The sequence below is a fragment of the Peromyscus leucopus genome, chromosome 6 (genome assembly GCF_004664715.2).
Source record: "Peromyscus leucopus breed LL Stock chromosome 6, UCI_PerLeu_2.1, whole genome shotgun sequence".
NCBI classification, from domain to species: Eukaryota; Metazoa; Chordata; class Mammalia; order Rodentia; family Cricetidae; genus Peromyscus; species Peromyscus leucopus.
Genome location: NC_051068.1, coordinates 8023896 through 8040801, shown reverse-complemented (window position 1 = coordinate 8040801; position 16906 = coordinate 8023896). Strand labels below are relative to the sequence as shown.

The 16906-nt window shown below is 43.7% G+C and overlaps 1 protein-coding gene across 1 annotated transcript in view; it reads right to left on the bottom strand.

Annotated features, from left to right (window-relative positions):
• The window catches only part of Pld1 (phospholipase D1), a 223088-nt gene that overhangs the window by 192413 nt on the left and 13769 nt on the right, over positions 1-16906 (bottom strand). Inside the window, exon 2 of the mRNA XM_037207272.1 lies at positions 12030-12179. The gene's annotated coding sequence lies outside the window, so the exon portion shown is untranslated. The remainder of the gene's footprint in view (positions 1-12029; positions 12180-16906) is intronic.

Sequence of the window (16906 nt, the reverse complement as noted above, 5' to 3'; positions counted from 1 at the left end):
TAGGAGACGTTTGTAAACTTAGACAAACGCCACCACCCTCCCTCTGTTCTCTCTCCGGAACACCCAGGACCCTCTGGATTCCCACAGGCATCTACTTCAAGTTCAAATCAAATATGATCTCAAATCTCAAAGCGGTCCTCCCTCTTTGTCCAATGCCTGAGCCGAAGCGGCATTCCAATTGAATCTGTGGCCCACCATGCCACCAGGGCCACAGTCACATCTTTATCTCTTGTCTGTATGTCGTCTATGACATGTAGGGGAGTGTGGGACAACTCAAAAAGAACTGCCTACATTCCAGTAGCGAGAAAGGACCTGGGATCCTGGTCACCAGTGTGTCCCTGGGGATCTGCAAAGGGAGAGGGAGGGCTTTAAGCCCAGAGCCTGTGCGGACCTTTGGAGTGGGGAAGAGGCTGTGTTCCTGCCCAATGACAGATTCCAGCAGCTACGGCAGCAAGAGGCCACAGAAAGAGTTAGCTCTCCCCAGGCTGATGTGAGTCACAGAGATCCAAACCCAGCACCTCCAGACTCCTGTCAACATGGGGAACCGGACCGTGCTGCCGAGCACAGACAGATCCCAGCATCATTTAGAGTCTCTCACACAAACACTCACACTTGAGAATACAAGTCCTGACTGCTTAGGTGGTGGACGGTCACCAAGAAGACAGCAAAGCAAGACTGTGAATGGGGTGGGGCTCGAAGAACTTGTGAGATGGCTCCAAGACATCACCAAGAATATACAGAGCAGAGTTTTATTAAAGGTCCTGCCCGAGGAGGGGGCGGATCCGTGTATGCAAATCACAGTGTCTTGGCAGGCTAAGGCAGGGAAATAACAAGCTTGAGGCCAGTTTGGGCTATGCAATGAGACCTGTCTCAAGAACAAATTAAGTTCAAAGAGGACTCTGGAGTCACAAACCTGAGATCGCAGCACTTGGGAGGTCAGAGGCAGGAGGATCAAGTTCAAGGCCAGCAATGGTTACATGAACGAGTTGCTGGAGGTCAGCATGGGCTACATGAATAAGATCTTGCCTCAGAAAGGATTTGGTCCTACAGTTAGATCTTCATGCTGTTCTTTATTAACCTGGACTTCATTTAAACTCATGCCAGTGGGGTCTGGGGACATTTCTTAAAGCCATTTCATGTTCTCCCCTTCTAACTCTCACTCAGCCTTTTCCCTCCTCTGCAAGACATCTCTACAAATTGCTACCAGAGTAATCTTGTCGAACACAACTCCAATGGTGTCCTGGGCTCTGGAGGAAAACTTGGGAATGTTACGAGTCACTTGTTAGATGTAGCAATGATTAAAAATTAAATTGAACTAACTTTTATTAAGCCCGGGGGCAATAAAGTACTCAGAATTGACTGCTGTTTTATGAATTACATCTTGTTAATTTCTCCGCTCCCGAGAACACGTTGGTCTGTTTACCAGTGTGAATCGCTGGGCACTGCATTGCTGAATCTCCCCGCTGTCCCGTAAGCTGACCATGTCCACATGGAAACTGAAAAAGCACTGGAGTGCGCAGCTGATTTCTGTGTCCTCCTAAGAAGGTGACGGGCAAAATGCGGAGGGGACGTGTGGTCCTTGTGGTTGTCACAATGTGAATAAACAAACAATTGAGTATTCTTCTACAAAACCAGTGGATTCCTAAGCAAGATGCTTGGTGAACACTAAGCCGAGATGTGTCGGCTTCAGATTCGTTTCATCCTTACACTGAAAAGGAAACAGGGGACTTGCTTTCACCCATTATTAATCACAAGCTGGCTATGGATACAAGAGTTTAGCAAAGCCAAAATGAAGGTGACATTGAGCTCCTGATATTCCAGTCTACACCCCCCAAGTGAGAGAATTATAGGCCTGTGCCAGCATTCTTGGCTGGAGATATTTGAAGCGTCATTAGATAAAGGGAGTCGGGTCCCTTTGGGTCTTCTGGATATGAAACAGCTCCATAGGACCTGGCTGTAAGAACTTCCTCATGCTGTTGAAATGGAAGCTGTAGACATCAGGGTGTCATTTCCCTAATATGTTGATTGTTCTTCTCATTCTGTAAATGTGAGCATTATTTAGCAAGTGAGCTAGGCATATTTTCTATAGTAGGGCAGATATTTCATATATCTGTTTTCACATTCCAATCATACCATGTATGGTATATACATGCATAGACAGTTCTCTCTTTGCTATTGCATTCTGATTTTGGTAGTGGTGCTAGTTCTGAGTTTGAACCCAGCTCTACCACTAAATTAAATCTCCAGTACCTACGAACTCTTTCTCAATAAGGAACAACTCTTCCTCAATTTGTCCTCCACTGCATTAATCATAAATACTTATAAAAACTGGTTGGCAAAGCTGGGTATGGCAGCACATTTCTTTAGTTCCAGCACTCAAAAGGCAAAGGCAGGAGGGTCTCTGTGAATTATGAGACCAGCCTGATCTGCATGGGGAGTTTCAGAACTACATAGTGCACTGAGAGCATATCTCAAAACAAAACAAACAACAAACAAACAAACTAAAACCAGAGTCAGCACATGCTGGAGGGACCAGATTCAACTGTTGAGTAAAAGTAAGCTATTGTCTGATCTTCTGAGAGCAACAAAATGTCTCAGGCAATAAGGAATCCCAGTTGAAATGGACTCCATTCATCTTGGGATGTAGAAGGAGGAAACATTTAGTTCAATAGACTCCCAGGACCAGAGTGGAAAGATGTGTGGACACTTCAGGAGCCAGAAACAGATGCTCATAAAAAGAAAGGGCTCAGCTCTGCCGTAAGTCAGTGTTGAAAACTTTGGTCCTCTCCACTTAGAGCTTCAGTTTCTTCTCTTGGGATATTGAGGTTGTAGATAATGACAGAATCCCATAATTTCCCAAACACTGTTAAGCACTGAAATTCTTGGAAGCAGGGCTGGAGAGATAGCCCAATGGTTAGAGTCTATACTGCTCTTGGAGTCTGATTCCCAACACCCATGTCGTGTAGCTCACCAATGCCTTCCTCTGTCATCTCTGGGCACCAGGAATGCATGTGGTACACATATACACACGCATGCTAAACACTTATACATGTAAAATAAAAATGAATTAATAATAGTAATACTAAAAGAATTCCAAGCAGAGGGGCTAGCATGAACAGAACATCGAAGACGGCAAGACTCTAAGCTCCTTGGGACCAGCTGTGGCATAATGGAAGTGGAAGGGAGGGAAACAGAGGCCTTGATCAGGAGACTACTTCTGCAGTGATGAAGAGCTTGTGCCCACCTGTGTGTCAGCGAGTTATGCCAGGTGGCTTACAGGAAACAGGATAAAGACCAAGGGGGGTGGCCAAGGATGGGGGCCGTTCCCACACAGGGAAGTTCTGTAGCAATGGCCTAGGCTAGAGCCTCTGGCTGCTGGAACCCTGGGATCCTCTGGGAAGCTTTCCGAGATGCCTCTCAGAACAGCTCACTTAGAGAAGAAAAGGGAGCAGCCGCTGCTTTCTGCCATCAGTTAAAAGTGCCCCTCCCCCATTTCTGGGGGGGGAGCACCACAGTGACACATTAGTGGCCCTGTTTGTGACGGCAAGGACTCTTCATAGAACTGTCTGCCAGTAACGTGGGAGTCAAAGGTGAATGTGAGAGGATCTGAAGGTATGAAAAAAGGAGGCCAACACAGGGAGCTGCTGTGATTGGGTTTTTGTCTTGTTTGTTTGTTTGTGTTTTTTTGAGATAGTGTCTCATAGCCCAGGCTGGCCTTGAATTCACCATGTAGCCCAGACTGGTACCTTGAATATCTGACCCTCTAGTCACCACTTCCCAAAAGCTGGGACTACAGGAGTGTGCCACTACACCTGGTTTATACTGGGTGGTAGTGTGGCGAGGGCTGGAAGCCAGGCCTTTGTACATGCGAGGCACATGCTCTCCATCTCAGCTCAATCTATCATTAGTCCTCCACAGAGAAACATAGGTAGTCATGTGTACCTGTATACACACGTCTACTGTAAAGATGCTTAGATAAAAATATGTGGTGTACAATTTCTAAATAATAAAATATAAAATAGTCTTCATTATAAAGTTTATGTAGTAATTGATTCTACCGGGTCCTGTTAGGTTCTGCTGAACTCTTTTATCCAAAGCCGAACTACGGTGAAAGAAGATCCCCATGTTTCCTTTTAGTGTGCGATGGACCTGTGAAGCCAGGGACACTCCTGAGCCTCATGTGTTCACTAAGCATCTGGCTTATGAATCCGTTTGCTAAAAGAATACTCCTCAATTGTTTATTCACAGTGTGACAACTGCAGGCACCACATAGCCCTTCAGCACTTTACCCATCACCTTCTTAGGACGACAACCAAAACCAGCTGTGGTGTACAGTGTTTTTCAGTTTCCACGTGGATGCACTCCCATCATGGTCAAGTTCAGCCTATGGGAGAGCGGGGAGAATGTGGCAGCACAGTACACAGTGTTTCTACATTGAAAAATAGACAAAAGTGTCCTTGAGAGCAGAGGCATTAATAGGATGTAAAATCATAAAGCAGCATGAAATTCTGAGTGCTTTGTCATCTGTAGACTTAATATAATCCATTGCATTTAGTTTTAAATCATTGCAGCATTTAACATCTTACACATAACGTTCCTGAAAATTGAACAGAGTCCTAAGGAGCTGGGGATAACAATGGAATTGCATATTACTTTGGCGCAGTCTATAGAAATATTTCTGAAAATAAGGAGTTCTGACTACATCTTTCCTTCCTTTGACCTTATCTCACCCTCACCACCAAGAAGAAGCAATCCCCACATTTGCTGCAGGTGCACCAGAGGACTTTGTACTTGCCACTGTTGCAGAATAATCTTCTTGTACACTGTAAATACTTGTCACTTGAATTGGTTTATTAAAATGTTCATTGGCCAGTAGCCAGGCAGGAAGTGCAGGCAGGGCAACCAAACTAAGAATGCTGGGAAGAGGAAGGGAGGACTAGGGAGTCACCAGCCAGATGCAAAGAAGCAAGATGAAGATGTTGTGCTGAGAAAAGGTACCAAGCCATGTGGCTAAACGTAGATGGGAATTATGGGTTAATTTAAATGTAAGAGCTAGTTAGTAAAAGCCTGAGCTACCAGCTGAGCATTTATAATTTATATTAAGCCTCTAAGTGATTATTTCAAAGTGGCTGTGGGAGGACACAGGAAAGCCTCCATTTACGTATGGCACCCAACATGGAACAAGAATTTCCACATAAAATCTGAGAAAACTTTAAAAAGAGGATTCTAAACACACAAAAGAACAGAGTTAAGCACAGTTTCTTGGTAGTAGCATTTTCTTGCGTAGGCTGCTTACTAGCAGCAAAAAGAGGTGTGGCTCCTTTAAGACATTGCTCCCTGGTTCATGTTGGCAGCACAGATGGCTCTTTTGGGAAGTCCTGCTACCAAACACTTAAATGGAGTTTATGAGCAGCAGGTGGCACACTACTTGGTGGCACTGTGGACCCAGAAACTCCCCAGAGTTGGAGTAGTAAACATGACTCCTGCCAGTATCTGTGCCATGATGCTAAGCTCTCACAGACCAAGAAGCTGGGTGAAGCCAGCTGCCAAAGCTGCCACTTTAGTCCTAGCCACACTGCTTAGCAATTTAAAGACCCATGTGGTCAGAAAAAGATAGAGATACTCAGTAAAGACAGATTCAAATGGAAAAAAAAAAACTTCTAAATGATTTACAGTGTGTTTAAAAATATACATAGACTTGGGAGAGTAAAGAGAAGGTATAGACAGTCATAAAAAAGAAATATATAGTTTTAAAATAATAAAGTCCTTTAAAAGGGAGTAAAGTGGGGTTGGGGATTTCGCTCAGTGGTAGAGCACTTGCCTAGCAAGTTCAAGGCCCTGGGTTCGGTCCTCAGCTCTGGGGAAAAAAAGAAAAGGAAAATAGAGTAAAGCAAAATAAAAAAAGTCACCTAATGATGGAAAGTACACAGAGAGTCTGGATACTGTATGTTATTGTGCTGCCTTTGAATTATTTGACAGCTGAGGAAAGAGCAACAGCTGCTGAGAGACATTTGATTATAAATGTTGCTAGATTAATCCAACCTATATATTTTGAAAATGCCTTGACTTGAAAAATTTAAGTCAAAAGATATGCTACTTTGGAGAAGAGGTTATGCTTTGTTTCCACAGGAAATGAGAGGCTATGGATTCATTCTGGGTTAACAAAAATAAGGTCTGATCAAGGAAGACACCCTGAAAACTATCTGATGGGAAAGAATGACCCAGATGACCCAATGTTTCAGAGTGCCTCTGTTGCAGTTTCCTCTAAGTTCTGCATCTAAAACAGCTTCAAGGCTGCTAGCTGAGATGATCCAGCCTCATAGACTACTCCAGGCAAGACTTAATCATAATCCTGAATTTTCTCAGGGTCCTCCAAAGATTATCAGTGCCCTCAATCAATAGGAAAGTAGTCTAGAGCACTACACCCACATTCTCAAAAATAAATTATGAATGTTTGTCACTGTTTAGGGGGGTTGGTTACAAGTTGTTATTGGTAATGGTCAGAAAAGAAGCTAAACAAAGGAGGTTAGATTAAGGGGTCTTGTTCTAAAAAGAAAAGCGAGGGATAGAAATGATAGAATAAAAGGGTAGATTATTGAATCTACTTTAATACAAAAAACAACTGTTAATCTTACATATTTTACATCAGTATGAATTTTAGTTTATTGATGCAACTTTAAAGTTAATTTTGTTATACTGTATGTATATTTCTACCCTTGTTTAGGGTATTATGTTTATGTAGCTCATTGAAAATGTAATATATAATTAAGAAATACAGATTAATAGTTATCTATAATAGCAAACTTATAGTCATGTTAGTTAGGTTTTCTAGGTCATACAGAGATAATTTCAGATAGATAGGCAATCATCAAACACTTCAAAGGTCTACAGAATATGGCATTTAAAATGTTTTAATAATTGAAGACTTTTCTCAACAGTGAGACACATCTGCTCCTGGCAGCACCAACTACTTCAAAGAGGATGATAGGCATCAAAGAAATTCCATATGGAGTTTGTATTCTTTATGGCAAAAGCTAGCCATGTGAACAAAGAAACTGCCCTTGTCTCAATTGCTGACAGTTACTGTCCAAACTGGACCAGCAGAATACAAGAAGGACAACTGCTGAACTTTGCCAAGACAAGGTAGGACAGTCTTTCAAAATTCTCTGCTTCACAGGAAAGTCTGTCAGACATGCTAGGCCTGTAGGCCAGAGTTGGATGCCCCAATGTTGCAGAGGAACTTTGGGTGACTATCCAGGTAGCTTGAGGTCCCTATCATTAGGTAACATTTCATGCTTCTGGGGGCTTTGCTGGAGTTGAAGACTAAATAGTTATAATCATAGTTTTCCTTAGTTATAATAGAAAGTATATTAGATATAAAACTTCAGACTTGCCAAGATAAGATAATTAAGTATTTTCTCTAATTTTACCAAATACAAATGGATTAGATAGTGTTACTGTAATTCTTACTTAATAACTGTTTTTGTTGTATATAATCTTACTATGTTAAAGTTAAAACCTTCCTTTTTAATTAGACAAAAGGGGGAAATGCTGTGAAATAATCCTCTTGTACACTGTAAAGATTTGTCGCTTGAATTGGTTTAATAAAATGCTCATTGACCAGTAGCCAGGCAGGAAGTATAGATGGGTTGGCCAAACAAAGGATGATGGGTAGAAGATGGGTGGAGTCAAGAGACACTAGCCAGACACAGAGGAAGCAAGATGAGAATGCCACACCAAGAAAAGGCACTAAGCCACGTAGCTTAACATAGAACAAAATTATGGGTTAATTTAAATGTAAGAGCTAGTTAGTAATAAGCCTGAGCTACCGGCCAAGCATTTGTAATTAATATAAGCCTCTGAGTGATTATTTGGAAGTGGCTACAGGACACAGCAAAACTTCTGTTTGCATGTCACCTTGGGCTCTTCTTCAGTCCATCCTACATCTGTGTTGGGCTGTCTCAATAATTCTTAACTGCTCTCCTGGAATCACTTTCTTCTCAAGCCAACCATCATAACACTATGCTTGTCCATAAACACCCTTATGCTGCTGACAAAGTCCAAAACCTCAGCATGAAATTATAGCTCTCAGGACCTGAGAGATGGTTCAGCAGTTCAGAGCATTTGCTACTCTTGCAGAGGATCCGAGTTCCCAGCATCCATGTTCAGCAAGTCACAATAGCCTGTAACTACAGCCCCCAGGTGATCTGACATCCTCTTCCAACCTCCATAGCCACCTAAACATGGGTGGCACCAGTCCATGGGCTGGAGTTCCAAGCTACATAAACAGGAGAGAGGGAGCTGAGCACTAACATTCCTCACTCTCTACTTCCTCACTGTGGATGCCATATGACCAGCTGCCTCAAGTTCCTGCCATAGTGATTGTCCGACCATGACAGCCTGCACCCTCAAATTAAAACAACCCCCCCTTCCTTTCACTGTTTTCTCAAGGATTCTGTCACACCAACCAGAAAGGTAAGTGGCATACACAAGCATCTTACTAATGGGAAAAGGGTTGCATGTGCCACCATGAATAAGTTTTTAAACTTCTTTGTTTTGGGTCTCCTATGTAAAGTGAACTAAAGTTGGCTAAATTTATTCCTCTTCATTCCAGTGCTAGAATATTTGAGAGGTTCATTGCCTCTTAAGTGCTATCTTTCTTCAAAAGTGCCATCAGGTTATCATTTTCTATGGCTCATTTGTCAAATAACAGATAAATATAAATGTCACTGACTCTTGAAAAAGACTTTAAGGTAAGGAGACCACTCTCAGGCCACCGAATCCAGGTAACATAAGCGAGACTGGCCTACCATAGAATCAGAACGGCAGGAGCTGGGGTGGCCAGAAACAGAGGAAATAGAGACCACGCTGTGAAAGAGCTAGAGAGGACACTGCCCAGGGGTCAGCCACCTTGACATCCTCTGCTAAAGCAAGTCCCAGCCCAGAGCATTGGGCCTGCACTTTCTGTCAGGCTCCTTCTGGGGAAATAATTCCAGGCATGCCCCCTGAGGGGAAGAAGATCCAGGGTGGTTGAGGAGCCCAGGGGCCAGTTCAGAGTCTGAAGAGCCCAGTCAGCTTGAGACCTTTCTACTGGGGCTTTGACGTCACCCTTGTTCCCTATCAGCTCCCAGGGCTGCAGCCACAGGGACCACAGACCAGATGAAATCCATGCCTTATTTAAATACAGCTTCTGACCTTCTCCCAGACCAGCTTAGCTTATGTTCTACGACAAGGAAATAAAACAAGATTCATGACTTCTAGATTCATGGCCCAGTTGCTCGCCTAGAGTACACAAAGTTTTGGGTTCAACCTCCAATCCACATAAACCAGGTATGATGATACACCCCTGTAATGTTAGCACTAAAGAGGTAAGGGCAGAAAGATCAGAAGTTTAAAATCATTATTTTCAACATAGTAAATTCAAGGCCACCCTGAGTCACAGAAGACCCTGCAATAATTAATAATGGTGGTGACGGTAAAAATCATCACTTCTAGTCATTCCTACTCACTAAACACATGATCATTCTGTTTACAGAAGACTCACAGGTTCTGAGTCCTTGGACTAAGAAGTTATCATATTAAGAAATAACTAATGGGGCTGGAGAGATGGCTCAGAGGTTAAGAGCACTGACTGTTCTTCCAGAGGTGCTGAGTTCAATTCCCAGCTCACAACCATCTATATTGAGATCTGGTATATATGCAGGCAGAACACTGTATACATAATAAATAAATAAATCTTAAAAACAAAAAAGAAATAATTAACATTTTTAACATGGGCTGGTGATATAGCTTAGTAGTAGAAATCTTGCCTAACATACTGAATTTCACCCCAACAAAACACACACACACACACACACACACACACACAACACACACACACACACACACACACACACACACACACACACACGCCACAGAGCAGAACTTTTTAAAAAAATATTGTTCAAAAGCAAAATATAACTAAATTAGAAAGATAGCCCTGGATAATAGTCCAAAGCATAAGATAAATAGCATTAGTTCATACCATATAAATAATTGAATAAATAAATAAGTAAATGAGTTCTAAGACAAATCTTCTATGCACAATCCCAAAGTTCAGTGTAGCATGAATTCTAATTGGTCTTAATAATAAAAACCCAGAGTCAGATATCAGGGTGAAAGCTGAAAGATCAGAGAAGCAGAATGGCAACCACTAGAAAGACTTCTTACCTCTAGGAATCCTCAGACTGAAAGGGGCCAAGATCCTGTCTCCCCTCCACCTTATCACTTCCTCTCTCCTCCCAGCCATATCACTTCCTGTTTCCTCCTCCCAAGTGCTGGGGTCAAAGGTGTGTGCCACCATTACCTGGCCTCTAGTGGTCTGTTCCCCACTCTGATCTCCAGGCAAGCTTTATTTGTGAGAGCACAACCAAAATATCACCACATTTCAGTAACTACTCATCTTCCTAAGAAGTGTCTAGAACACCTTGCCCCCAAATATGACTGCTTTCACAAGATGTGTGCACCATTAACAGGGCAGAGAAAATAGCTTCATAACAGAAACAGCTGCAAACACATCTTCAGGCAGCAGTCAAGGTCAGTGTCACTCAGAAGTCAGTCTGATCATGTGTGTCTTGTTCTGAAGTCAAGGGAATGGCATTTCACTTCCGTGGTTTCCCTCGCCAAACCCTCAGTCCCAGTCTGTTCATAAGAAATCATCAAGAAACCCAAATGATGGGCATTCAACAAAACACCTAGGCAGTACTCTTCAAAACTGCCAAGGTCATCAGAAACAAGGAAAGGGGGGGAGCATAGCCCAGAAGCGGGTCACTACTAAATTGCCAACTGTGAGGTGGTGTCCTAGACAGGACACAGGCAGAGCAAGAGCCAATTAGGAGCAAATTAATTCTGAATAAAAGCATGAACTTTAGTTAGTGATGAGATACAACATTACAGATGACCTTACACAGAGGAGCCATGTAATGTGTGGCCCAATAGAGACCTTCACCCATGTATCCAGAGAAGCCAAAGGCTAACACCCCTTGGTATCCTTTTGGGGACATTCTCTATCTCCTCCATAACTTATCTGTAGATCTAAAACAAACACAATTTTTTAGTATATAAAAAATACTTTACATATTATTGTTGTGTGTATGACGTCCCATCCCACTGTACCCTGGAATAGGCAATAATCCCACTCATGAAGAGCTATCAGAATTTAATCGCTGCCCAAAGATGCCAGTTCATATCACCATAGCCTTGAGGGTGGGGATTTTTAACACATCAGTCTTAGGGAAAAATAAACATTAAGATCATCATATTGTTTGAAGATCACTACCAAAGAAGGATGAACTCTACTATCAGGTCAAAATACCAGCCCACTTCAGGTGGTCTGGCCTGATTCGTCTACACAGTCCAGTCCTGGTTCAATGGATGCATGCAGTATACCCAGCCTTCTGATATCACAACACTGGTATGATGTCATCATCTACAAACTCCACTACCAAGAACTGTTCAAAAAATCTCTCCTGTTTCAAGTAATTTTACATATTTGTGTTGGGCTGAATGTGTATCTGTTCTCAGCCACATGCAGCCCACAGGCCAGAGGTCGTTCATATCTGCAAGCTCTAGATCTGCCAGCACTACACCGCAGGAATCACTACTTAGACTCACTGGCACCTAACAGTGCTCGGCACCGAAGACTGCTTGGTAGATTTCCCAATGCCAGCAGGAGCAGGGCCCCCTATGAATGCAGGATGAAGGCTTTAATTGTAATCTATTAACTTTGTCTGCAACAGATCTGCAGAGATTACCTCACCGTTAGTCAGCCTGATCCTATTTCCTCCGCTGAGGTGAGTCAGGACACATGTGACCAACACATACTTCTAGCCTCCTGGTGGTTCATAAGTGAGAGATGACCTCCTAATCCGAAACATCCCAACCAAAAACTAGTTAGAAGACAAACAAGAAAGGAAAAAGTCTGCAAGCCTGTCACAGTGACTTCATACTGTTTCCAGTTCGCTCGATCCCTCCCATCACAGATTACTTACCCACAGGACAAATACGGGCGACTGAATCAAGTCCTTGTGAGTTTTCTGAAAATGAAAAGTGGCATCCACAGAGAAAATCCCAGGTTTTCTTTCTTGTCCATTGACATCAGTACATGTTCCAAATTGCAGAAGTTTCTCAGCATTGAGTATCTGTGAGGAAGATGAGAGAAGCAGATGTGTGGCTCGGGAACCCAGGGTGAAGACCAATATTGGGCACATCTAATGATATGCAGTCAGGCAGGTTCATCTCACCAGCAGTTAATGAACACCAACTGTACAGCAGGCTCCTGTTCTCACGGAACTCAAGTTCTTGTGTGGAAATGGCTAGCACTGAAATAACCCGAGGCAAAAGGCTAAAATCAGGTAAGGCAGTGGACATCAGTGTGGACTGCGACAGAAGGCAGTTTTCAATGTTATTCCAGGAACATAACATTTTGTCATTGATCCAGAGGACACAAGAAACAAGCCATGCAGACAACTGGGGGTGAGATGCTCCCATCAGAAAGAAGAGAGAACAGCGTGACGTAAGAGAGGAGACCCCTCCTGAAAGAGACAGGCGGCTGCATTGCAGCACAGTCAAAACCAACTGCTGTCCAGCAGAGGAATGGAAATCCACCCGCTTCCCCGGCTGATCTCCACCTGAGGCAAAAGCCAGTGTAACAGGAATCTTGAAGGGTCTTCTTAATAAATACAAACCCGGAGCCAGGTATTGGGGTGAATACTGAAAGATCAGAGAAGCAGAACAAGCCACAGCTTCCTCACCTCGCCTCATCAACTCCTCAGCTGATCCTGTTTCTTCAAACTGGAAGCCTCAGAGTCCTCAGCCAAATGGATCTCAGCTGAATTGCTGCTAAAAGTCTAAAAGCTTAAAGGGCTCTAGTTCCTGGTTCTCACACCTTATTTACCTTTCTGCTTCCTGCCATCACTTCCTGGGATTAAAGGTATGTGCCACCATGCCTGGCTGTTTCCAGTGTGGCTTTGAACTCACAGAGATACAGATGTATCTTTGCCTCCAGAATGCTAGGATTAAAGGTGTGTGTGTGTGTGTGTGTGTGTGTGTGTGTGTGTGTGTCACCATTTTCTGGTCTCTATATCTATCTAGTGGCTGTTCTGTTCTCTGACCCCAGATAAATATATTAGGGTACACAATATATTGGGGGACACAATATCACCACAGGCTGGTGCCTGAGGGAGGAATGTGTGCTCCAAAGAAGTCAGCATGAGGGACAAGGCCTGGTAACAGGGTGACGCACAAATAGCCTCTCGTTACAGTTTCTCAGGCCCAGAATTTGAATCTAAACATAAAAATTGAGGCTATCAAGCAAGGCAGATCAGCACTCAAGTTAGCTGAGAGGCACACAGGCCCAGGGGCCTTCTTAGGAAGAACCCTCAGAAGGGGCCAAGCAGACAATGAGGGGTGGCCAAAATCTCACAACAACTTACAATATACTCCTTTGAGTCCCATCCCCCCACCACTGAGAACCTCCATTTTATGGGTGCATCATGAGACTTTGAGGAATCACTGTATTCTGATAAGTTCCTTGCTGATTTCTTTGGAAGACTTTGGAAACACTAAGGTGAGTAAGAGCTTTTCCTGGGAAAAGAGCAGGTCAGAAGCATCCTGTTGCCTCCAAATGGGACCAACAGAACTGAGGGTTGAGCTGGACTAAAATCCTTAGTATCTGTTATTCCTGTTCCAGTGGGTAGAAAACGAGAAGAGAATGTCGCATAACTACACATATTCCTCTCTAGCCAACCACATCTCTAGATCAAAAGCACCATGACAGGTAAGAGAAAAGAACTGGGCCCGTGGAGCAGGAGCAGGAAGTGGATAGCTCCAGTGTCATACCCAGGTAACATCCTGGGGTGCCGACACATGCTTAATACCCAGGTGGAGGGGGAAGGGCAGCCTCGCTGTAGTGTTCGCCAGTTCCCGTGATGTACACATTCCCACCAGAAGTATTCTCAAGCTACCAACAGTACATCACTACAGAACATGTAGCTGGGAGAGGCATAGGCAGTACTTACAGCATCTCTACTACACAAAAGCAACATATATAATTTCAGAAAAACAGAAAGCAAAGAGTGAAATAACCAGTAAAAGATGGGTTTTCAGAAGTTGTAGCATTTGTTGTCAATATAATTTATTCAATGTAAATTTAGGAATTTTAATTCAGAAATTTTGGGTTTTTTATGTTTGTGGGTGTTTTGCCTGCATACAAGTCCAGGCACCGTGTGCTTTCAGTGCCCATGGAGCCAGAAGAAAGCATTGGATCCTCTGGAACTGCAGTTACAGGCAGCTGTGAGCTGCCATGTGGGTCCTGGGAATCAATCAGTCCCAGGTTCTGTAGAAGAGCAACCAGTGCTCTTAACCTCTGAGCTGTCTCATCAGTCCCAGAAATCTTGATTTTTACTAACATGCTTTCACAATTAGCTCATCAAATTCCTGAGAAAAATAAAAACCAGTTCTCCGAATGAACCAATTCTATCAGTTACAAAAGCTTCAATGCTATTGTTCTAAATTGGTACAAATTACCACACATCTGTAATTTCAGCACTTGGGAGGTAGAGGCCAGGACTCAGGAGAGTGACGTCATTCTCAGCTACTCAGTGAGTTCAAGGCCCATGCGAGTTAGATGAGACTCTGTGTCAAAAAGTAAGAAATCACTATTACAAAATACTATAATAAATATGTTCTCCTGTACATTTTTATTTCCTTTGGATTATTTCCATTTATATTCCCTAATCAAAATACTTGCCTATATTAAGCATATTGCCAAGTTTCTTTATGAAATGATCATATGGATTCTATTCTGCCACGAGATATTACCGTGGTTTCTGTTTGCATTTAGATTTGTTGACCTAAAGAAGAAATCCTATTTGTTTTGTTTTGGAGGAGGGGGAACTCCAGTGCTGGGGATAGGAGCCAAGGGCTTCACGAAGGCAGGGCAAGCGCCCTGAGCTACAGCCCTGGCGACAAGCTCTCCCTGCTGTGTCCTGAGTGGGAGGGTCACTTCTGCTCCCCACCTCCACCCTGCCATACCCGGAACCGGATCTGGGGCGGATGCTAAGGCACGGCGTTCGTTCCCCCTGTTACAGTACAGCCAAGGCCAGCCATGATGAAGCGACAGGACAGCCACCACCCCTCCCCAGTGCACACATGACTCACACAAGACAGTTTCAAAATGTCTACAGGGAATGGGAAGTTGATATTGCCAGGGGCAGTCTTCTCATGAAGCTAAAGAATAGGAAGAGAGTGTTTTCAAGATAGCCTGAGCTAGCTCACTCTTCCATCGACAGTACACCCTGCTGGTTTTTTTATTCTTGAAACACTTGAAAAATACATGTCCATATGTACACACACTGGAAAACAGTGGTGAATCACGCTCATTCAATTAAATACTATGATATCTTTATGGATTAAGGAAAATTAAGTGGGGCTTGGTGGTACAGACATGTAATCCCAGCATTTGAGAGGCAGCAACAGGAGGCTAGCCACATATTTGAGAACAGCCTGGGCTACATAGTGAGAGTCTGCCTCAAAAAAAAAAAAAAAAAAAAAAAGAGAAAATCTGGCCAGTGTCAACATACAGACCCTAAAACCGCAATCACCAAAAGCATATGGTTCCGGTCTTCAGTGTGACCAGCTCTGCCACCAGAATCTTCCCGACTCCTACACGAGAGTCTCAGAGAAGCCCACTCTCACCCAAGAACTTCCCTGAACACGCTAATTTCTGCTGAGTTCACATGCCCACGGGCCACACTCCATTGTCCACTCCAGCACGGACTCCACTTAGCTTGTTTTCATGTTTCTCCTGCTAGACTGGGGGTGGGGGTTGAGAAGAACACAGCGAATAAAACAGGAGAAACCAGCATTTATGGTGCCGTTTCGATGTCCCAGGCTCTAGACGCTGCCCAGACATTGTTTCCTGCACTTCCTAAGAGTGCTGTGAGAGGGCTATTTTATCTTCACTATCCAGGTGGGAAAACTGAGGCATATGTGAATGAGTTTGGGAAAAGAGCTCTCAGGATTGAACCCCATGCCCACGGCTATGGGAGGCCTGAAGTCATCGCTTCCCGTGAGGACGTGGACAGGGCACGCAGATATGTCCTGCCTGGTCACGGCAGATTTGGGCACGGAATTGGAGGTGAGATGGTGGCTACACACGTCCACATTGAGATAGTTACTGTCTTTGGCCAGGCAAGGTGGTCATGGGTGAATTCATGACCCCAAGCTTCTGCGGCAATGCTTATATCCACAGACCATCTCCCCAGGCCAAAGGAGAGAACCGCTTCCCAAAAGCTGCCTGACTTCTGCAGGCACGCATAGGAACACATGATACACCACACACGCGCCACTCCACATACACACACCACACACGCCACTGCATATACACCACACACACACACACACACACACACACACACACACACACACACCACATACCACATACACCACACACACACACACACCACACATACACCACACATACACCACACACACACACACACACACACACACACACGCACATGTACACGCACACACGCGCACACACACACACACATACACACACCCTACAATAATAAATATTATAACACACTTACCATCATCAGCACCCTAACAGGCAGTTTTTCCTGCTTGGGATAACAGGAGCTGTTTGGATTTCTAACACATCCCTCTTTCCATTTTTTAAAAAATATTTTTGACAACCCTGCAATGTTAGGATCAAAAAATAAAATAGTCTTACTTTTCCCCCAAATCCTGTATTTTTACTTTACCTTAGCTTACATAGTTTTATTATAAAAATGGTGATAATGGGACATACAGGCCCGGCGGTGGAGACAAGCAGACCAGGTAGGTCCGCGAGTGGCGGCCC